At 41.6% G+C, this 19,979-nt stretch overlaps 1 protein-coding gene across 8 annotated transcripts in view; it reads left to right on the forward strand.

Annotated features, from left to right (window-relative positions):
- The window catches only part of FGGY (FGGY carbohydrate kinase domain containing), a 239,001-nt gene that overhangs the window by 28,534 nt on the left and 190,488 nt on the right, over window positions 1-19,979 (forward strand). For 5 of the 8 annotated variants that reach the window (XR_011558588.1, XM_070746019.1, XM_070746021.1 and 2 more), the window contains exon 1: window positions 263-349. The exons of 1 other annotated variant lie outside the window; for it this stretch is intronic. The gene's annotated coding sequence lies outside the window, so the exon portion shown is untranslated. Of the gene's footprint in view, window positions 1-262; window positions 350-10,715; window positions 10,863-19,979 lie in introns of those variants that run through there. 2 more of the 8 variants (XM_070746026.1, XM_070746018.1) reach the window with 2 other exon arrangements.

The following is a 19,979-nucleotide window of genomic DNA, read 5'->3' on the forward strand; positions in this document are numbered from 1 at the left end:
TCACGTCTGCCAGAGATTTGGAAACCAGCCTTAAACAAAATAAAAACTTCATTATAATCAATATGTCAATCCTTTAATTATTATGATTTTAGAATTTTATATTTGGAAATCAGACTTAAACAAAACACTTCATAATCTTCATACCATTCCTTCTATAACCATGATTACACCAACCAATCAGATCACAGAAGCATAGTCACCCAATCTATTTGCTACATTCAAAGCAAATCTCCACCCCCACACTACATGCTAAGAAGGAATGTCAGTTGCTAATATTCATTTGCAAAAACACAGAGATTGGAACTCCAGCCTGGGGAGGAGAGCCATTCATAAGTGGAGATTATCAATGGTGAGTTTTCATAATTGTCTCATATTTCTTCCAGCATTGGAGTAATCGGCTTAATATCAACTGTTACTGGGGAATCTATGAAAAGAAAAATGATACTACACTATATCTTGCTGATAGGTTTTCCAGAAATTGGGGGTTGCTTATTGTGGGAACAGAAAGCTGACCTGACCAAGCAGCCCTGCTCCTCTTAATTTCTTACTGTATGAATTTCTTATCCTGCAAATGAGAAATTTGGTGTGAGAAGAATAGCACAAATCCACTCTGTCTTATTCCCCCCTTTCACAGTCCTACAGTTCCTAACAAAGGCTATGAATGAAGTGCCCTTTGAAAAAAATATACAGTTGACATGATCCATATGGAAAGATAGGATTTTCCCCATGTGAACTTTTTAAGGAGCATATTGAATAACAAAAGGAATCATTTAAAAAGACCCCTTGTATATTCCTCCCTCCCCCAAAAAACTGTTGGTAGCATATCAAGTTCAACCAATTCTAGCATCTGGATACCAACTAGGCTCAGACGTTAATTATATATAATGGTAAGATTTGTTTATACTTCCTTCAATCCCAAATGCTTTCTGAGGTGGGAAGGACAACTTGGCAGCAACACAAATTTCTTTCTTTTTAAAGCCAGTGTTGAATATTTAACACAGCTGTTTCTCTTTCTTTTCTCTCATGGCTGGATTCATTCATTCTTTTGTGCTCTTTTTCTAAGTACCTGCCACTTACACTACTCTTAATAATGTCTTGAATGGATTTGTATGTCTCCTAGAGAAGCTGATCTTTGGACACTTTTAATGGGTGTAAAAGGTTTGCACTCACAGATTTCTTTGGGTTACTTGTTGAATATTGTTAGCAACAGAAACTTCTAGCTTTTGAACACGTTGCACAGTCAGCTCTTGATAGGGATCTTACAAAGTTTGCATATCTTCAACTTTCCCATCCCATCCAAACCTGGATGGTTGGTTGGGTTTTTTTTTTTAATGTTTAGGTTGATTTCTAGAATACTTAACAAGTACAGAAATTTCTTTGAATTTTGGAAATGTTCTGGAACGTTTTTATTTAGCCTCAAAATATAGCATAGCCCTACAGTATATGCAATGTTGGAATGATATATTTTGAAAACCCTTTAGAGATAGTTCAAAATTTAAATAATAAATCTGGATCTTGATGCTATTTTGTTGTACTTCTAAGCTAGCTAATGATCAGAATAAAGTTTTCTAAAAATATATGTTCCTTTTCATAATTTGGATAATGAATAAGGTATATACTATAGCTTATGACCTATAAAGCCCTTCATGGCACCGGACCAGAATATCTTCGGGACCGCCTCCTGCCGCACGAATCCCAGTGGCCGGTTAGGTCCCACAGAGTCGGCCTTCTTCGGGTCCCGTCGACTAAACAATGTCGTCTGGCGGGACCCAGGGGAAGAGCCTTCTCTGTGGGGGGCCCGACCCTCTGGAACCAGCTCCCCCCTGAGATTAGGATTGCCCCCACCCTCCCTGCCTTTCGTAAACTCCGTAAGACCCACCTCTGCCGTCAGGCATGGGGGAACTAAAACACCTCCCCCTTGCTCATGTTGTTTTGTTGATTGATTGACTGTGCCTGTTTTTTATATATATTGGGATTGTTTTATGAAATTACTAATTTTAAATTGTAATTAGAATGGTGGGCATTGGATTTGTTATTATGTACTGTTTTTTTATTATTGTTGTGAGCCGCCCCGAGTTTGCGGAGAGGGGCGGCATATAAATCCAATAAATCTAATCTAATCTAATCTAGCTAGATGGATGAATGATAGACAGGCAGACAGACAGACAGATAATGATTTTATGGACAACAAAAGTCTTAACTTAATCAAATAGTAAAATTTTGATAGAAATTATTATGAAGGGTGGGTAACAATAGCTAGCCAACTTCAGCTGAGGGGAAAAAACTTAGAGGACTAGTCAGATCAAGTCAAGTTACCGCTTGAGTAAGATGCAATCAGGAAATCTTGTAGGCTAAATTGGATAGTTGTTATAATACAAAGCAAGTTACTTCCATACTATTGACAAGAAAATTGGATGGATATGTATATATACCGTATGTCCATATACTCCACAGTTCAATCATATACAGTGATCCCCCGATCGTTGCGAGGGTTCCGTTCCAGGACCCCCCGCAACGAGCGGGTTTTCGCGAAGTAGCGCTGCGGAAGTAAAAACACCATCTGCGCATGCGCAGATGGTGTTTTTACTTCCCAGCAGCGAGGAGCTGAAGATTGGGGTTTCCCCGCCGCCCACGCAAACTCCTCGCTGCTGCCGCGCCCGCCGCTCGCCCGCCCTGAAAGGGAAAGCCCCCCCAGGCCGGCTCCGATCCCCCCAGGCCGGTTCTGATCCCCCAGGCCGGCTCCGATCGTTTTAAAACAGGCGCGCCGTTCTCCGCTGACTCCTGGCGAACTTCCTGGGCGAAGGGCGAAGGGAGGGCGAGCGGGTGCTGGGGGGGCCTTCGCCCTCCCGCCAGCAAGAGGGGGAAGACCCAGGGAAGCCGCCCAGCAGCTGATCTGCCCGGCGCCATCTACGCATGCGTGCCCATAGAAAAAAAGGACACGCATGCGCAGATGGTGTTTTGACTTCCGGGTTCAAAAATCGCAAATTACCCTGTTCGCAATGGTCGGGGACGCAATAACCGGGGGATCACTGTATACATTCTCTTCTATTGATACATCTATATGGTCACTAGGAGTTGAGTTCAAATGAAGAAAGTCTCTACTATTATCCCTTTGCCCCAGGCCTTGCTTATGGAACTGGGCATGGCTTAAAAACAGTAAAAACAGAAAGATGTACTGATTACTGACAAATATGTTATCAAAGGAATGCATTCATATATCCCTTTCATTCCCTGCCCCATCAGATTCTTGGCTTTGAAAGCAATCTTGAGAACCAGTCAAGATTCAAAGATAATGCACACAGATACTGCATTACTTCAAGATAAATCTTTTGAATTACTTCAGTTTTAAGTGGTGGGTGGGTATGTTTATAGGGAGATATTCACATGAAAGAGCCAGTATTTTGGATTTTGTTTTTCTGCTCTCTGAACCATAGAACTCACTTTGATTGTAATGCCAGCTGGGGAATTGTGTACAGCAATTTCTAAAATTTTCTCTTTGTTTTATCTTGCTTCCCATCATCTGCTGATCTTTGTAAACCACCAGTCTTGAGTCTACATAAAATTATCCATCAGTTTGGGGATCAAGGAGGCTAAACAGTGAATGGCAGATTTTGAAGAAAACATTTTAAAATGTCTTGATGAAATTTATGCATTTTAAGCCCTTCCGTCCTATTCCCTTCCCTACCCCCACCCCGTCCCCTTCCTTTCTTCTCCTCCCCTCCCCTCCCCACCCCTTCCCTTTTAATCAAGTCTAAATAGTTATCTCCCCCTCCCCCCCAAAAAAAAATGGATCCAGGAAACTACAGACTTATCAACCTATTATCGATACCTGGAAAGATTCCAGAAAAGATAATCAAGCAATGAATCTGCCAACACCTAGAGGCAAACAAAGTCATAACTGAAGGCCAATATGGGTTTATCAAAAACAGATCATGCCAGACAAACCTTGCATTCTTCGACAAAGGGAGAAATTTAGTGGATCAGCGAAATGCTATGGGCATAATTTACTTGGACTTCATTAAGGCATTTGATAAAGTAAAGTACAATCAGTGATGGGCTCCTACGGGTACGGTCAGATAGGTAGTACCAGTAGTAACAGTTTGGTCAGGTACACAGTACCAGTAGCAAAATTTTGATATTTTCTTTCTTTTTTTCCCTTCTGGGCTCTGGGTATATTTTTCCTATCACAGTAAATGAGGTTGAATGTGTATAATTTTAGAAGAGCTGTGTGTGTGTGTGTGTGTGTGTGTGTGTGTGTACATACACTTTATATAGCAGATAATCAGGGGTGGGCTACTGCCCGGATGGGGGGGAACGCAGTGGGGTAGCGAAAATGGAGCTCCACCCCAGAACACCCAATTTGCACTGAAAGATGTTGAAACAAAATGCATAAGCCACGCAGAGTGTGGTAGTAAACAAATTTGTAGCCCATCACTGAATACAATCTACTATTTGATGAGATACATCACTCACCAAATGGATTCCTAATTAGCTGGCCAACCACACTCAAAGTGTAGTCCTTAATGGAACTGCATCTATAATGGAGGGAAGTATACAGTGAAATATCCCAAGGCTCTATCCTAGATCAAGTACTTTTCAATAATTTCATCAGTGATTTAGATAAGGAGATACAAGTGGAACAGGTCAAATTTGCAGACAACATCAAAGTGGTGGGAATAGTCAGAGCTCCAGAAGGTAAGCTCAAGATACAGAAGGATCCTGATAGATTTGAACATATCTAACAAAATGAAAGTCAGTGAAGAGAAAACTAAGGTCCTATATTTCAGCAAGAAAAACCAAATGCACAGGTACAGAATAGGTGGTACATGGCTCAAAAATAGTACCTGCTAGAAGGATTTTGGAGTCCTACTGGACAATCACTTAAATATGAGCCAGCAATGTATTGCTGTTCTAGGCTGCATTAATAGAGGAACAAAATTAAGATCATGTGGAATGTTAATACCACTTTATAATGTCATGGCAGGACCACACTTGGAATACTGAATCCAGTTTTGGTCACCACAATATAAACAAAGATTTTGAGACTCTAGAAAGAGTACAGAGAAGAACAATAAAGATGATTAGGGGACTGGAGGCTAAAACATAAGAAAAACAATTACAGGAATTGGATATGTCAGAACAATTAATCAGTGGAACAACTTGACAATGAAAAATTCCCTTAAGTCAATTCTCCTAGTTACTGGTTAATGTGACTTTGGTTACATCTGAATGGAGGAAATTTGAGTGAGGAATAAAAATCAATCTGCTGGATTGAACCCTGGTCCAGCTAGTACAGCCCTGCACAAGGAAACCCACTCAGTGAGCAGCCAAGCTAGTAACCAGCTCCACATTTCCTGGTAGCAAATCCCAAAATTTAATTATGCACTGGGCAAAATAAAAATAATAATAAATAAAATAAATAAATACATCATCTTCATCATTTTTTCCATCCTGGTCCTTCCAGGGTTCAATTTCATTGGGTGATTTCTGGTTGTACGATTTTTTGGTGGCAGGGATGGGCTACTGCTTGGACGCGGTATGTCGAAGTAGGGTAGCGAAAATGGAGCTCCACCCCAAAGCACCCAATTTGCACTGAAAGATGTTGAAAGAAAATTCATAAGCCACTCCCACAGTGTGGTAGTAAAAATTTTGGTAGCCCTTCACTGGCAGGGGGGACAATTTATCCTTGTCCATTTCATTCAGTTGGTGCATACTTTTGCACATCTGAGTATAATTACTATGTTATTATTATTATTTATTAGATTTGTATGCCTCCCCTCTCCGTAGACTCGGGGCGGCTCACAACAGTAATAAAAAACACAATAGTAATGGAACAAATCTAATATTAAAAAACATATAAAACCCTATCATTATTTAAAAAACCAAACAGCACATTTATACCAAACATAAAACAAAGTATAAAAAAAGCCTGTGGGAAAGGTGTCACAACTCCCCCATGCCTGGCGGTATAAGTGAGTCTTGAGTAGTTTACGAAAGACAAGGAGGGTGGGGGCAGTTCTAATCTCTGGGGGGTGTTGGTTCCAGAGGGCCGGGGCCGCCACAGAGAAGGCTCTTCCCCTGGGGCCCGCCAAACGACATTGTTTAGTCGATGGGACCCGCAGAAGGCCAACTCTGTGGGATCTTATTGGTCACTGGGATTCGTGCGGTAGCAGGTGGTTCCGAAAGCATATACTGTAACTCTTCTCCTCATGTGCTTCTTTCCTAGATGAAAAAGCCGGAAATGTTGCAATATTTCCTCATAGGGAAGGTGCTCCAGCCCTTTTGATAATCTTCATTACCGAAAGCTTCTCTACCTCCACGTAATTTAATGCCTTGCTTGAAGTCTGTGGGCTGCATTACAATGAGAGACTGAAGGTTTCCCATTTTTTCCCCTCTAGTTGTATCCTTAATGACAAGGATGTTTTTAGCATTCCCTAGAAAGCATTCTGGAGGAGAAGAGAATTCTGAATAAGCCTGGTAAAATAGTTGTTTTCTGGCTGGCAAGGCATGCTATGTCAGTTATTCTGTAGGGACGTTTTCTAGGACAGCCATCTTCTGTGAGTCTCTGTAACATGCTGTGAAAACCCCATCGGCCCATCTCAATATAATGCTTTGAATTATGCTTATATGGTTCTGCAATTAAAAAAAAGTTATAAAAGTCTCTTCTGCATGATGATAATGACCTCTAGCTTCTATTCCTAGTCTAATATGCAATATATAATTCTCTGCCTCCTTTTAGCCTGCAGTATTGCAAGTGACAGAAGCAGAGATGTGAAATTAGGTGCACTGTGACACTGTTGATTAAAGTGAATGGCATCCCAGTTAATGTACATGTCTTACTATTGTAAAATAAAACGTGTGTGACACATGGGGGAAAAATAAAATGCAGATGTACAATACCCCCAATGCATATTTGATTTCAAGTGAAGGAGACATCTTCATGAAGCAGACATTCACAAGCACAAAGATGATAATGTTTTCAAAACAGTCTGTTTGGGGAAGAGTTAAAAACTCAGAAGTTGATAGAAGTTGGCTGAAAGAGCAAACTTTAAGATTTATTATTGATTTTTTCTTATTGTTTCATCTTTTCTCTCTTTTTTCGGAATATAAAAATGTGTGGGACAAATATGAAAAATGCAAGTTTATTACAAGAAAATATGTTTTGAACTGCCAGGGCAGCTATAGGCAGAGGTGCTGGGTTTTGGAAGTTAGAAGATGGACTGGGAATATTTTAGAGAGAAATAGAAGAAAACCAGGATAGGAAAAATGGGAAGCCAAAGAGAAGGAAGGGAAGCCAAAGGATTATGTCTGCATAGATCCAGGGCAACATTCAAATGTCATACTATTTAAAGCTTAGCTCTTGTGTACAAAGTTTTGTCTGTGAATTAAGCCATGAAGATTTGGATCACTATTGATGTTCTTGTAGGATTAATTGTACTATAAACGTTGACATGAAAAAGAAGAGCACAGGTCATTAGAAATCAAGACATGGCAATGATGCAAGTTTTTAATTAATGCTATCTCACAGCAAGTGATTTCCCAGGGGAGTTAAGGCGATGTGTAGTGAATGGTAAGTCCTACTATACAGGCATCCACCCTTAGACAAACACAATGGTGTGGATGTCTGAATTATTGCATAAAAGTTGTCTGGAAAACCAAGCAGTGCAATTAAATCTTCTTGCCTGTATGATCCCTTACTACAGGTCAAACAAATCTAATTTTTATTGTTCCTTAAGGAGATGATGTCTATGTGGAAGACAAAGAAGGTTTATAGCGAAGAACTTTAATGAAAAAAAATGTTCACAAAAATGCCACAGCAACTAAGATAAATTGTATTGTAGCAGGGGTTCACAAGTAATTGATGACTTATGTGGTAATGCTTTGGTAGCCAGGCTGATCTGTGATAGATCTCAACTGAACTGAAGGAACCTTTCAAGGAGAAAAACAAGGTTAACTTTTAACCTGAATAAAGAAAGATATATATATATATGCCAAACTTGCTGCTGCCTATTATATGACTGTGTTCTGCAAAGCAAATATAAAAACAATAATATACAACAATACACTGTAAATAATGGACAGAAAAGGGGTGAGTACAAGTGCACTAGAGTGCCTTACGTCCCGTCCTATTGCTCTCCTATATCTCTTATACCTTTCTTCTATTCCTATATCTCTTCTTCTATTCTTTCAGTGATATGTTCTATTACTACACCTTCTTTTCTATTATTTCTCAGATATATTTTACTATAGTATCTCCTCTATAACCTTCATCATGTATTTTACTATGTGTATATAGATATACAGTATATACCCACTAAAACCCTCATTGTGTATTGGACAAAATAAAAAAATAAAAAAATAAATAAAACATTTGTACTGTATTATGATTGACATGGATCAGAGGAAAACAGCATAGCCACAGTATGCACATTCGCAGTATGCAAATAAATTTCAAAGCTCTTAAAATTATACAACGCCTCAATTCTGATTGTAAACAGTATTTTGTGCTGCAATAGTTAATAAGAAATATCATATTTATGGACTCTCTCCATTCCTCAACATGTCAGGTATCTGGCCTTCAAAAGCTACAGCTGCTAGTGAAGCAATATGATTAAGTGAACCTTTTAGGACAGATTTATGCAAATAAAATTTCCTCCAGTAAGTGTCACATGGGGTCTAACTCAGTAAGGGAGAATATTTCAAAGATGCCACCTCTTATTTAGACCCACTAAATTAGATGAGATTAGTGGTCAAATAGGCAGTAGGCCAAATTGGAACAATATTGATTTATCCTGCATTTATTGTTGGCATTCTTTTTACTTTTAAAGCAGGAAAACAAGGAACTTTCATTCACCATTCAAAATTTTAATAGCAGAGGTGATCGGCTAATCTTCCTAGGAAGACCACTTAGAAAAGTTAAAACATGGATCAGAAAGCATATAAGCCAGATGACCCTACATAGACTATTCAGCATGGAATACATATTATATAAGTTCAAAGTTCACACTTTTTTACAAACTCAGAAGGACTGCACAGACTGTGTATTTGTGCAAATCCTCACAATTGGTGATTCAAATAATAAACTGTGTTCCAATATCTCAGGGGTTTTCACAAAGAACAGAGTGTCAATCTATTCTCCAAAGCACCTGAGGGTAGGACAAGAAGCAATGAGTGGAAACTAAACAAGGAAACAAGCAACTTAAAACTAAGGAGAAATTTCCTGACAGAACAATTAATCGCTGGAACGGCTTGTGTCCAGAAGTTGTGAATGTTCCAACACAGGAAATTTTTATGATTGTTGTCTGAAGTAGTGTAGGGTTTCCTGCCTAAGCAGGGGGTTGGGCTAGAACAGAGGTCCCCAACCTTTTTAGCACCAGGGACCGGCTTTAAGTTAGACGAGTTTTCCACGGCCCGGTGGGAGGAGGGGGGGGGCTTTGGTCATATGGGGGTGGGGTTATGGAGGGGTGGAGCTTAGTGACGCAGCCCTCCACACTTCTCCACAGGGCGGGGAGAATCAGGAGGCTCCTTTGGCGGCTGGGGGCTGCCTGGCTTTGTGATTTTGGCGGGGGGGGGGAGTTAGGAAGGTCCTACTTCTCCCCCCCAGCCAAAAATTCAAAGCCTATCTGCTGGATACGGGCGATGAGTGGGACAGAGCGGCGCGGAAGCCTCTTGCAGCAGCTGCCACAGCCACCGGCTCCGGCGCCGTTCGTCCCGCCCATCGCCCGTATCCAGCAGAAGCTGCTGCCCGAGTGCTCTTGGCCGGCGGGATTTAAAGTGCTGGGGTGGGGGGTGTCCCAGCGGGAGGCGAAGCACTGGGGTGGGGGGGCTGTCAGGACACCCCCACCCCAGCACTTTGAATCCCGCCGGCCAAGAGCACTCGGGCAGCAGCTTCTGCTGGATACGGGCGATGGGCGGGACGAACGGCGCCGAAGCCGGTGGCTGTGGCAGCTGCTGCAAGAGGCTTCCGCGCCGCTCTGTCCCACTCATCGCCCGTATCCAGCAGATAGGCTTTGAATTTTTGGCTGGGGGGGGAGAAGTAGGACCTTCCTAACTCCCCCCCCAGCCAAAATCACAAAGCCAGGCAGCCCCCAGCCGCCAAAGGAGCCTCCTGATTCTCCCCGCCCTGTGAAGTGTGGAGGGCTGCGTCACCGCCCGACGCCCCACCCCGTCCTGCATAATGTTCTCTGCCGGGAGGGCAGCGCCGCCGCGGACCGGCTGAAAACCCCCAACGGCCCGGTCCCGGTCCGCGGACCGGTGGTTGGGGACCTCTGGGCTAGAAGACCTCCAAGGTCCCTTCCAACTCTGTTGCTGTTGTTGTTATTGTATTATTATTATTATTATTATTATTATTATTATTATTATTATTATTATTATTATTATTATTATTATACTCTTGTTATCCCATTCGTCATTTTGCAGAGTTAAAGAAACCGTGGATAGAAACGAAGGTGAGGGGGTGGGGGTGCAGCACCCAGGAAAAAAAAATAGCATTTTCGGGAAAAGGATGCCTCCTCCCCCCATCGCATTTCAGTGCGAGGCAGGAGGTCTCTGTGTGTGTGTGTGTGTGTGTGAATCTTAGGGGCAGGCGGGGGTGAGGGGAGGGGGCTCTCGGTCCAGAGACCAATCAGAAAAGGCATGTGACAAATGCCCGCCTGCCAGGGATGCCCGCCTTTTAGGGATGAAAAGGCGTGAGCCCCCCCCCCCCCCTACTCCTCCTCGTCACGGCGGCTCCCGACAGAGAAGGCCGGAAATTGCCCTGTCAGGAGCCCCGGTGGGTCGCTCTAGCGCGTGGTGGCCATTACTTTTTTTTTTTTTTACTACGGCTTGCTTGCTTGCTAAGATCGTGTTTCACTTTCGGGCAAGTAAGTAAGCTTCCCAATGCAAAGAATATTTGCTTTCCAGTGCAGATAATAGTGAGGCTGTGTATCAGGGCGTCCTTGTTTGCAGGAAACCCTCCTTTTTACGGTATATTGCCCGGCCCTTTCCGTAGAGGACAAAAATACGCCATACGCCCCCCCCCTCCTCCTCTCCGCTCTTGGGCTGGGGAAGGGTTGGTCCTGGGATCCTCCGCCTGCGACTCGGGTGGTTTCCTTTGGCTCGGCTTCCCTCGCGTGTATGCCTTGGGGGTGGGGTGGGGGAATATGGTAGAAATTCTCTGCTCGTAGAGTGAGAGCAGAGACATTGCATGCCAGAAATAATCGTATTTAATTGGACACCTGATGACCCGGCTTGGGAAACAGGTGAGGAAATACAGTAATGGGTAAAAAGCGAACCGCCTCAGGGTTAATTAAGGAGAGAGAGCGAGAGAGCGAAGTCCCTCGCGGCTTCCTGGGGGGAGAAAAAAAAACCCAGGACAAAACCAGATGGCTGAAATGAAAGTCCTTGTCAGGGGCATTTTCTCTGCTTCATTTGTTAGATTGCTTTCTTGGCTTTCCTGCAGGAGCTCAAAGTAGTTCCAAAACACACAGTTCTCCCGCCCCTAAGTTGCGCTGAGAAGGACGGCACAAAACCATACAATGGCTCTCCAAAGGCTAAAAAACAAGTTGATTTGGGTTTTCCCCAAGTCTGGTTCACCCTTCCAGCACAACACTTGCTCTTTGGGAGGGAAAGGATAGGAAAAGGAAAAGGAGAGAGGAGAAGGAAGGAAGGAAGGAAGGAATAGCACTATAGCATTGCACTTAGACTTATATAGCACTTCACAGTGCTTTACAGCCCTCTCTAAGCTGTTTGCAGAGTCAGCATATTGCCCCATGCCTCCTCATTTTACTCACCTTGGAAGGATGGAAGGCTGAGTCAACATTGAGCCTGGTGAGGTTTGAACTGGTGAACTACAGCCAGCAGTCAGCAGAAGCAGCTTGTACTTGTGGAATTCATGCAGTTACCCGTATTCAAGCATATTTTGCATAGTCAGGTTTATAAGTTTTCATGACAACTCTGAACTAAAATCTAATTTCATTGGTTATGTTCACAGAACCATGTGAGGGCATTTCATTCAGGCAGCCTTCATCGGTGCTATCTTGGATATCTATTTTTTAATGTACACTTAGAGCAAGACAAATTCCTTGTGTGTCCAATCACACTTGACCAATAAAATTCTATTCCATTCCATCCCCCTTTTCCATTTCCCTTCTATCAAAGAACACAATTGGTAAAATGCAGTAGATTCTGGTCCAATGGCTTCAAGCCTTTCTCAGATTTTGTTACTTGCTTCAAAAAGTTGAAGATAACATTATCAACTGCAGAACTAATTCAGTAGGGAAAGGAGATTAAAAGCAGTCATGAAGTTGGGAGGTGACTGCGTCATCTTCACAATCAAGATATTGCAGAAAGAAAAATTAGAACATAGTCCCATTTGATTTTAGGAGAGACAACTTCAGTAAGCTTAGAGAAGTATTGAGGATAAAGGGAATTGCAGAAGTAGATTTCTCAAAAACAAGATACTGTATTCTAAACCTGTGATGGCGAATCTATGGCATGTGTGCCACAGGTGGCATGTGGAACCATATCGGAGGGCACGCAAGACTTTGCTCTGTGTCAGCATCAGTTTGCCCGTTGTGCTGTTTTTTGCACTCTGGAGCTTCAGAAAGCTTTCCCGAACCTTCCGGCGTGCAAAAAACAGCACAACGGCAAACTGGAAGTGCATTTTCCCAAACTTCTGATTTGCCCATTGTGCTGTTTTTGCACTCCGGAGCGTCAGGAAGCTTCCCTGAAGCCTCCGGTGTGCAAAAAACAGTACAATGGCAAACTGGAAGTGCATTTTCCCGAACTTCTGGTTTGCCCGTTGGGCATTTTTTCACGTACCAGGCATATGGGGGGGGGGGGGGTTGCACATGTGTGTGGGGGGAGGGAAGGGGTATGGGCACGTACACGCATGCTAGTGCACACACACACTCCTTTTGGTACACAAACCAAAAAAGGTTCACCATCACTGTTCTAAACCATTTTCCACTTTTGCGTACAGAATTGTAACTCCAGTCACAAGAAAAAAATGGAGCTGCTTAAGAAACTTGTAGACCAAAGAAAATTTCAGCTGAGCTAGAATTTTAAGGAAGGAAGCATCTGTAGGAAACAATATGAGCATGATCCTCAGGGAAGCACACAAGCAAGTAGCTAGTATCACCAGAAAGAAAGCTAGGGTGATGTGGAAAAGGAGTTTAGTGTCAACTGGTGAAGAACAGCAGTTGGAGTTTGGGGTTATGTCAGCTGGAAAGTAGAAGCAAAGGCGTGCACTTCCTGATCATCGAAGAGGGGATAGTAGCAAGCGCTAGGAGGACAAATCTCAATTTCTAATTTGCTTCTGTAGCTGAAAAGTAGAGTCAATTTGCATAGACTGATTTCCAGAAGAATAAAAAGTCCAGGAGCAAAGGAGTGGTTGTAAGAAGGATATTCCCCCCACCCCCTTCATTCCCCTCAGTGTACTTTGAGTTTACCATCTATGATACAATTTAGAAGAGCAAATCCTCTACAATATCTGGCATGCCTGATAAACTTGCTCCTCTTGCAATTCAGTTATTCAGTCTTTAAATTGAATAATTAAAGCTAATTAATTTCAGTTTTTACCTTTCATATAGATTGCTATATGTGACTGCCTAGCACTTTCACCTTGACTACAATTTGCTAATTTCTTGATTAGCTCTAGCTTTCTGGCATAATTTTAAAAGCATCTTTTGAGTATCTGCATATAATTGGCATAGCTACCCATCACATGATTATTACTGTCTACCAGAGTAATTGTCCATTTGACAGCTTATAAATCAAGAGCCCAAGGATAAATCTCACATGTGGAATGCGTGGAAATTTCAGTTGTCCTCAATTAAATGTATAGCCTAAACACTAAAGGATAAAAATAACAAATTTATTTGAGAATCCTTCATATTTGTCTGGTAACAATCTCTGGTAACAGGAAACATGGTTGGATGGGAAAGAATCGCCATAGCTAGTTTCAAACCTTGACCCAGTTGCTGACATTAACCAATTATTGATCTGTAATGTACACCAATAATTCATTGCTGCAGTTAAGTGTTGAACTGTAGCATTGATTACTTGTTCAGTAGTCAGTGGTCTTCCCACAGGGTTTTAATCAAGCCATTGCCATGGCTTCAGTCAATAATATGATAAAACATAACCTTTCTTATAATTTATTTTTTATTTTATTTATTAATTAGATTTGTATGCCGCCCCTCTCCGCAGACTCGGGGCAGCTAACAACAGTAAAAAGACAATATGAACAAATCTAATATTAAAAGTAATGTAAAAAACCCCAATTTAAGAAACCAATCATACATACAGACATACCATGCATAAATTTTATAAGCCTAGGGGGAAGGGAATATCTCAATTCCCCCATGCCTGATGACAGAGGTGGGTTTTAAGGAGCTTACGAAAGGCAAGGAGGGTGGGGCAACTCTGATATCTGGGGGGAGTCAGTTCCAGAGAGTAGGGGCCGCCGCAGAGAAGGCTTTTACCCTGGGTCCCGCCAAACAGCATTGTTTAGTCGACAGGACCTGGAGAAGGCCAACTCTGTGGGACCTAACTGGTCGCTGGGATTCGTGCGGCAGAAGACGGTCCCGGAGATATTCTGGTCCGATGCCATGAAGGGCTTTATAGGTCATAACCAACACTTTGAATTGTGACCGGAAACCGATCGGCAACCAATGCAGACTGCGGAGTGTTGGTGTGACATGGGCATATTTAGGAAGGCCCATGACTGCTCTCGCAGCTGCATTCTGCATGATCTGAAGTTTCCGAACACTTTTCAAAGGTAGCCCCATGTAGAGAGCATTACAGTAGTCAATCCTCGAGGTGATGAGGGCATGAGTGACTGTGAGCAGTGAGTCCCGATCCAAATAGAGTTGTTGATATGAGTGTTAGGCTTTTGGCAGTAAATTTACCAAAAGCATCATTCATTTCTGAATCATTGTTAATAGGATTTATTACAAGGGAAATAAATTTTATTATATAAGATGTCTACGACTACCGGTAGATTGCTTTCTTTTTAAGAAGCCAGTTTACTTTATGTGTTCATTAGGACATCAGTTTCTTTCCAGTGTCCCAATGTTGAACCAGTGGGCTGGCTGTGTGTTTTCTAGACAATTGAGGAATGTGGAGGTATCTGCAAACTTCCTGGATACTGCTCAGCTGTGAATACACCATTACAAAAACTATGATTTGATTTATTAGGCAACGGATTTGTGACTACAAGGCAGTGGTGGGCTGCCCCCAGTTTGGCCCGGTAGTGCCAGTGGTAGGAGGCTCTGCCCACCTACCCACCTGGGACGCTTCTGTGCATGCGGCGAACCAGTACTAAAGGGTTTTAGAATCCACTATTGCTACAAGTACAACCACAATTGAGCCCAAAATTTATGTTGGTAACTGAGAAATTTGTTAAGTGGGTTTTGTCTTTTATGATTTTTTTTGCCACATTCGTTAAGTCAATTAACTGCAGCTGTTAATGGTAGTTTAGTGAATCTGACTTTGCTTGTCAGAAAGTCACAAAAGGCATTTATATGATTCCGAGACACTGCAACTGTCATAAATGTGAGTCAGTTGTCAAACATCTGAATGTAAATCATGGGGATGCTATAATGGTCTTAAGTGTGAAAAATGGTCATAAGTCACTTTTTTCAATGATATAACTTCAGATGGTCACTAAATGAACTGTTGGAAGACAAGGACTACTTGAATTTAGAAAGGAAGATGCTACATGACAGGAGACATCATTGCATTGCCAGAAGCAAACTTAAATTATTTTTTTTTTTTGAAAGAGCAGACAGTTTAATTGGCTGCGATAATGTAATGGACATAATGTACCTAAATTTCATTAAAATGTTTCTTACATTTATAGAGAAGATAACAAAATGTGGACTGCATCCAATTAATGTGTTCCTATTAATTGGATACAGTGGTGGTTGAACATTTGTACCAGTGGTGAGCTGCCGGAATGCCTAATTGTGCACAGCTCCGTGGCTCTGGCATGCAAGCATGTGTTCACAGACATTTTTGCTTCTTTCAAACATGTGGGTGAGATTTTGGTGAATTTTTGCTTCTGCGCATATAAATTTCCACTCTCTACGGGGGGGTGGGGTGTGTATACTCTGAAAAAATATGGTATATCTTAATAGTCATTGGAGAATATGAAAGACCCTTTATTATTGATTGATTTTATGTTCAATTCAGCAAACATTTTTAAAACTTTGTGTTTTTTTTGTTTCCTGCCTAGTTTAGTCAGCCCTGTGTTTGCTTCTCTTCACTTAAACAATGCTCTGGATTTTAAAACAAAACAAAACCCAAAACAGACTTCCAAAGAATATTTACTTTCTGCTTCTGTCATCATGGTTTAGTGCCAGAAAACTGGAAAATTTATTCAAGGAGAAAGCAGGAAGTATGTGCTTTGCTATATATACAGGTTGAGTAATATCTCTGCAGATTACTGTTGCTGGACTGTATGAATATTTATTATGCACTATGACTCTTTGATCGCTAAGAGTTATTTGTAAAGCTTTCTACTTCTAGGATTTGTAAAGAAAGCTTAAAAACTGTTTTATTTATTTATTTATTACTTGGATTTGTATGCCGCTCCTCTCCGAAGAGCAGAATTTTTAAAAAATGCAATACTGAGCTGAGAAATTCTAATACTGCTAAGGTTTGACTTAATTTTGAGCTTTTTAAAAATAATTTCTGGAAGAGTTAGCAAAAATTCTGTAATTTTATTTTCATTTTCATAGTCACAAGCTTTTATTAAAAAGTAGCTAAAACACAAAGTGCCATGTTTCATAATTGTAGGATTATTGCTTTTTATACCAACAATGTTTTGACTATAACTAATAATTAGTAGCGAAAAGGTGGTAAATATTTACTGTTTACATTTGTCCGTATTATAACTATATTGCAACATATCCACTTGCTAACAGTTGTTTGTGAAATTGATAATGATCTGCTTGGTGAACAGGCTCAAATAGGTTTCTAGTGGTACAATAATTTGAGGGGTGTTTAAAATGTGTTGTGATCACATTTACAAACATGTCAACGTACTACAGAAGAATTATCTTTGTTATTGAAGAATGGTCATACTGTGGCCAAGATTCACATGTCCGAGACCTAGGCAACGTGTGAGTGTGCCCCTTATTTCTTTTCCAAATAGTAATAAAGTTGTTCATAATAAGTCTCGGGTTATGTGTAGTATATTTGATATGTGAAATTGACACTGATTGGGCAAAATTGAATAGGACAATGATAGTACAGTAATGTTGTCTGGAATTATTTTGACCTTGTGAAATGGAGGATGTTGGCTGTAATAAGTGCATTGCCATCTGTGTAGCTCCTATCTAGTTTCTTCAAGCAGCCAATGGGATGCACTAGTAGTGGGATTTGGAAATCGATGAACATCTCTGGGAGAAGGTTATTGGTTGGAAAAAGACAGTGGACTCTCTGTGGTAGAGACCATCTCTCAATTTAATTGTATTAACTCTCCCAACTTTTTTTTTGTGGTGAAGATTGTTGAGAAAGTGATGGCAACCAAGAACAACAGAAGAAGTAAATTCTTTGTAATTAATTATTTTAATTTGAGATTCAGGTCCTGGTGTAGAATAAAAAAGACATTGATTGCTCTAGGGAATTACCTTCATCAAGACTTGTATGTGGGGAGTGTATCCCTCTTGGTCTTATTAGACCAGTGATTTTCAACCTTTTTTGAGCCGCGGCACATTTTTTACATTTACAAAATCCTGGGGCACACCACCAACCAAAATGACACAAATCTAATAAACAAACAAACAAACAAACAAACAAACAAACAAACAAGTAAATAAATAAATACATACATACATACATACATACATACATACATACATACATACATACATACATAACCCCCTCATATATACAATCCCATGTAACATCCCCTTATAAATACAGTCAATCATCAATCATCCCTCCTCAAATTTATACCACTGTCTCATTTCTGGGTACTTCTCCTGTCTTTCCCCCTTTTCTCTCTCATGTTTCTCATTTCTCTCTCTTCCTCCCTTTTCCCCTCATTCCTTCTCCCTCTCACTTCTCCTCTTTTTCCATCCCTGTCTCTCTCCCCCCGTTGTGTATGTGTGTGTATACACACTTGAACCATTTCCAAAACCAGTTGAGGGCTGGGTTTTTTTCCTCTTTTATTCTTTTCAAAAAGAGGTGTGGGCTGGGGGGGGGTTTCTTATTATTTGGGTGCTTTTTACCATATGCTTCAAGAATCACCCCCCTCTCTCTCTTTTGTTTCCTCTCATTCTCTGCCTCAATCATTTTCTCGTTTCTCCTTTTTTCTCCCCTTTTTGTTCTCATTTCTCTCTCTCTCCTTTCCTCTCCCTTTCTGTCTCTCTTGCTTTCTCTCTCTTGTTCTTTCTCTCTCTCTGTTGCTCTCTCTCTTGTTCTCTCTCTTATTTTCTTTCTCTCATGCTTTCTCTCTCTTGTTCTTTCTCTCTCTGTTGCTCTCTCGTTCTTTCTTATTTTCTTTCTCTCTTGTTCTCTCTCTCTCTCTTGTTCTCTCTCTCTTTCTTTCTTTCTCTCTCTCTCTGTTGCTCTCTCTCGTTCTCTCTCTTCCTTTCTTCTCTGTGGAGGCTAGCGAAGGTTTTCCTTAGTTTGAATGTTCTGAGCAAGCTGGCAGGGGGGATGGGAAGCAGCCCCTTTACTGACAGCCTGGGACGGGACTGTGAGAGGGGTGGGCGTTCCCAACGCGCTCGAAGCGGCTAGCCGCCAGATCGCCAGCGCCGCTGCAGCCACCGCTGTGGGAGGAGCCGCTCCCCAAGAAAGCCGGAGAGAAGGACTGATCGGGTGGGCGGGGACAGTCACAAGTGGGAGCCTCAGCCCTGGAGCTCCCACTTGCAGAAGCCGCCCCTCCCCCGGCTATTGCCCGCCGCCGCTATTAGTGACGAGAAGCCATGGGCGCGAGGGGGCCGACTTTCAAAGCAACCTTTGCCAGCCTCCCGCGGGAGGGTGCCAATAGCGGCGGTGGCGGGCAATAGCCGGGGGGCGGCTTCTGCAAGTGGGAGCTCCAGGGCTGAAGCCTCAGCCCTGGAGCTCCCACTTGCAGGAGCCGCCTCGCAGCACACCTGACCGTGTCTCGCGGCACACTAGTGTGCTGCGGCACACCGGTTGAAAAACACTGTATTAGACACTTAAGTATTGTTCAAAATCTGGTTTATATATACCTTCCTCATTGATTTAGTTCCTCACAGAGTGGGTAAGTTCTAGTCAGTAGTAGTAGTATTGTAGTAGTAGTATCAATATTGAGATAAAATTTGTACTTTGCTTTATTGTTGTGAGCTGCTCCGAGTCTTTAGAGAGGGGCGACATACAAATCAAATCAAATCAATCAATCAATCAATCAATCAATCAATCAATCAATAAATTCAAAGGTTATTCTAGTATTCACAGAGCTTGGTCCAAATATTATTTAACATCTGTACTAAACTAATGGGAGAGATCATCCTTGGATTTGGTGTGATTTGGATTTGGATATTACAAGTACAGTATGCTGATTATACTCATATTTACATCACAACCCCAAATCAAGCTGGAAGTATTTTAATAGACTTGAACTGGATCTTTAAGACACTTTAGAGAAGAAACAATGTGAGGTCCTCCTTGACCATAGTGCCATCTACTCTTCAAGCAGGAGCTGAGAATTCAAGAAGACTCAGATTGTATATCAATGTTGAAGATGTTAAAGATGGGCAATTGCCAGGTCTAAGGATCCCTAATAAACATAACCATTTGGTCTTGATAGAATTGAGTTGGAGTTGGGTCCTTTGTATCCAGGTTCACACATAATCCAGATATGGTTACAGAACTGCAACATTTTGGTGTCCAAGCTTTTTTGTTGTTGTTCGGGGGGGGGGGGATTGTTTATTTTACTCTAAATAGTTTTAAATTTTATTAATTGAGATGTTTAACATGTTGCTTTTATATTGAGTTATAATATTACAATATACACTATC

Source organism: Erythrolamprus reginae, chromosome 3 (genome assembly GCF_031021105.1).
Source record: "Erythrolamprus reginae isolate rEryReg1 chromosome 3, rEryReg1.hap1, whole genome shotgun sequence".
NCBI lineage: Eukaryota > Metazoa > Chordata > Lepidosauria > Squamata > Dipsadidae > Erythrolamprus > Erythrolamprus reginae.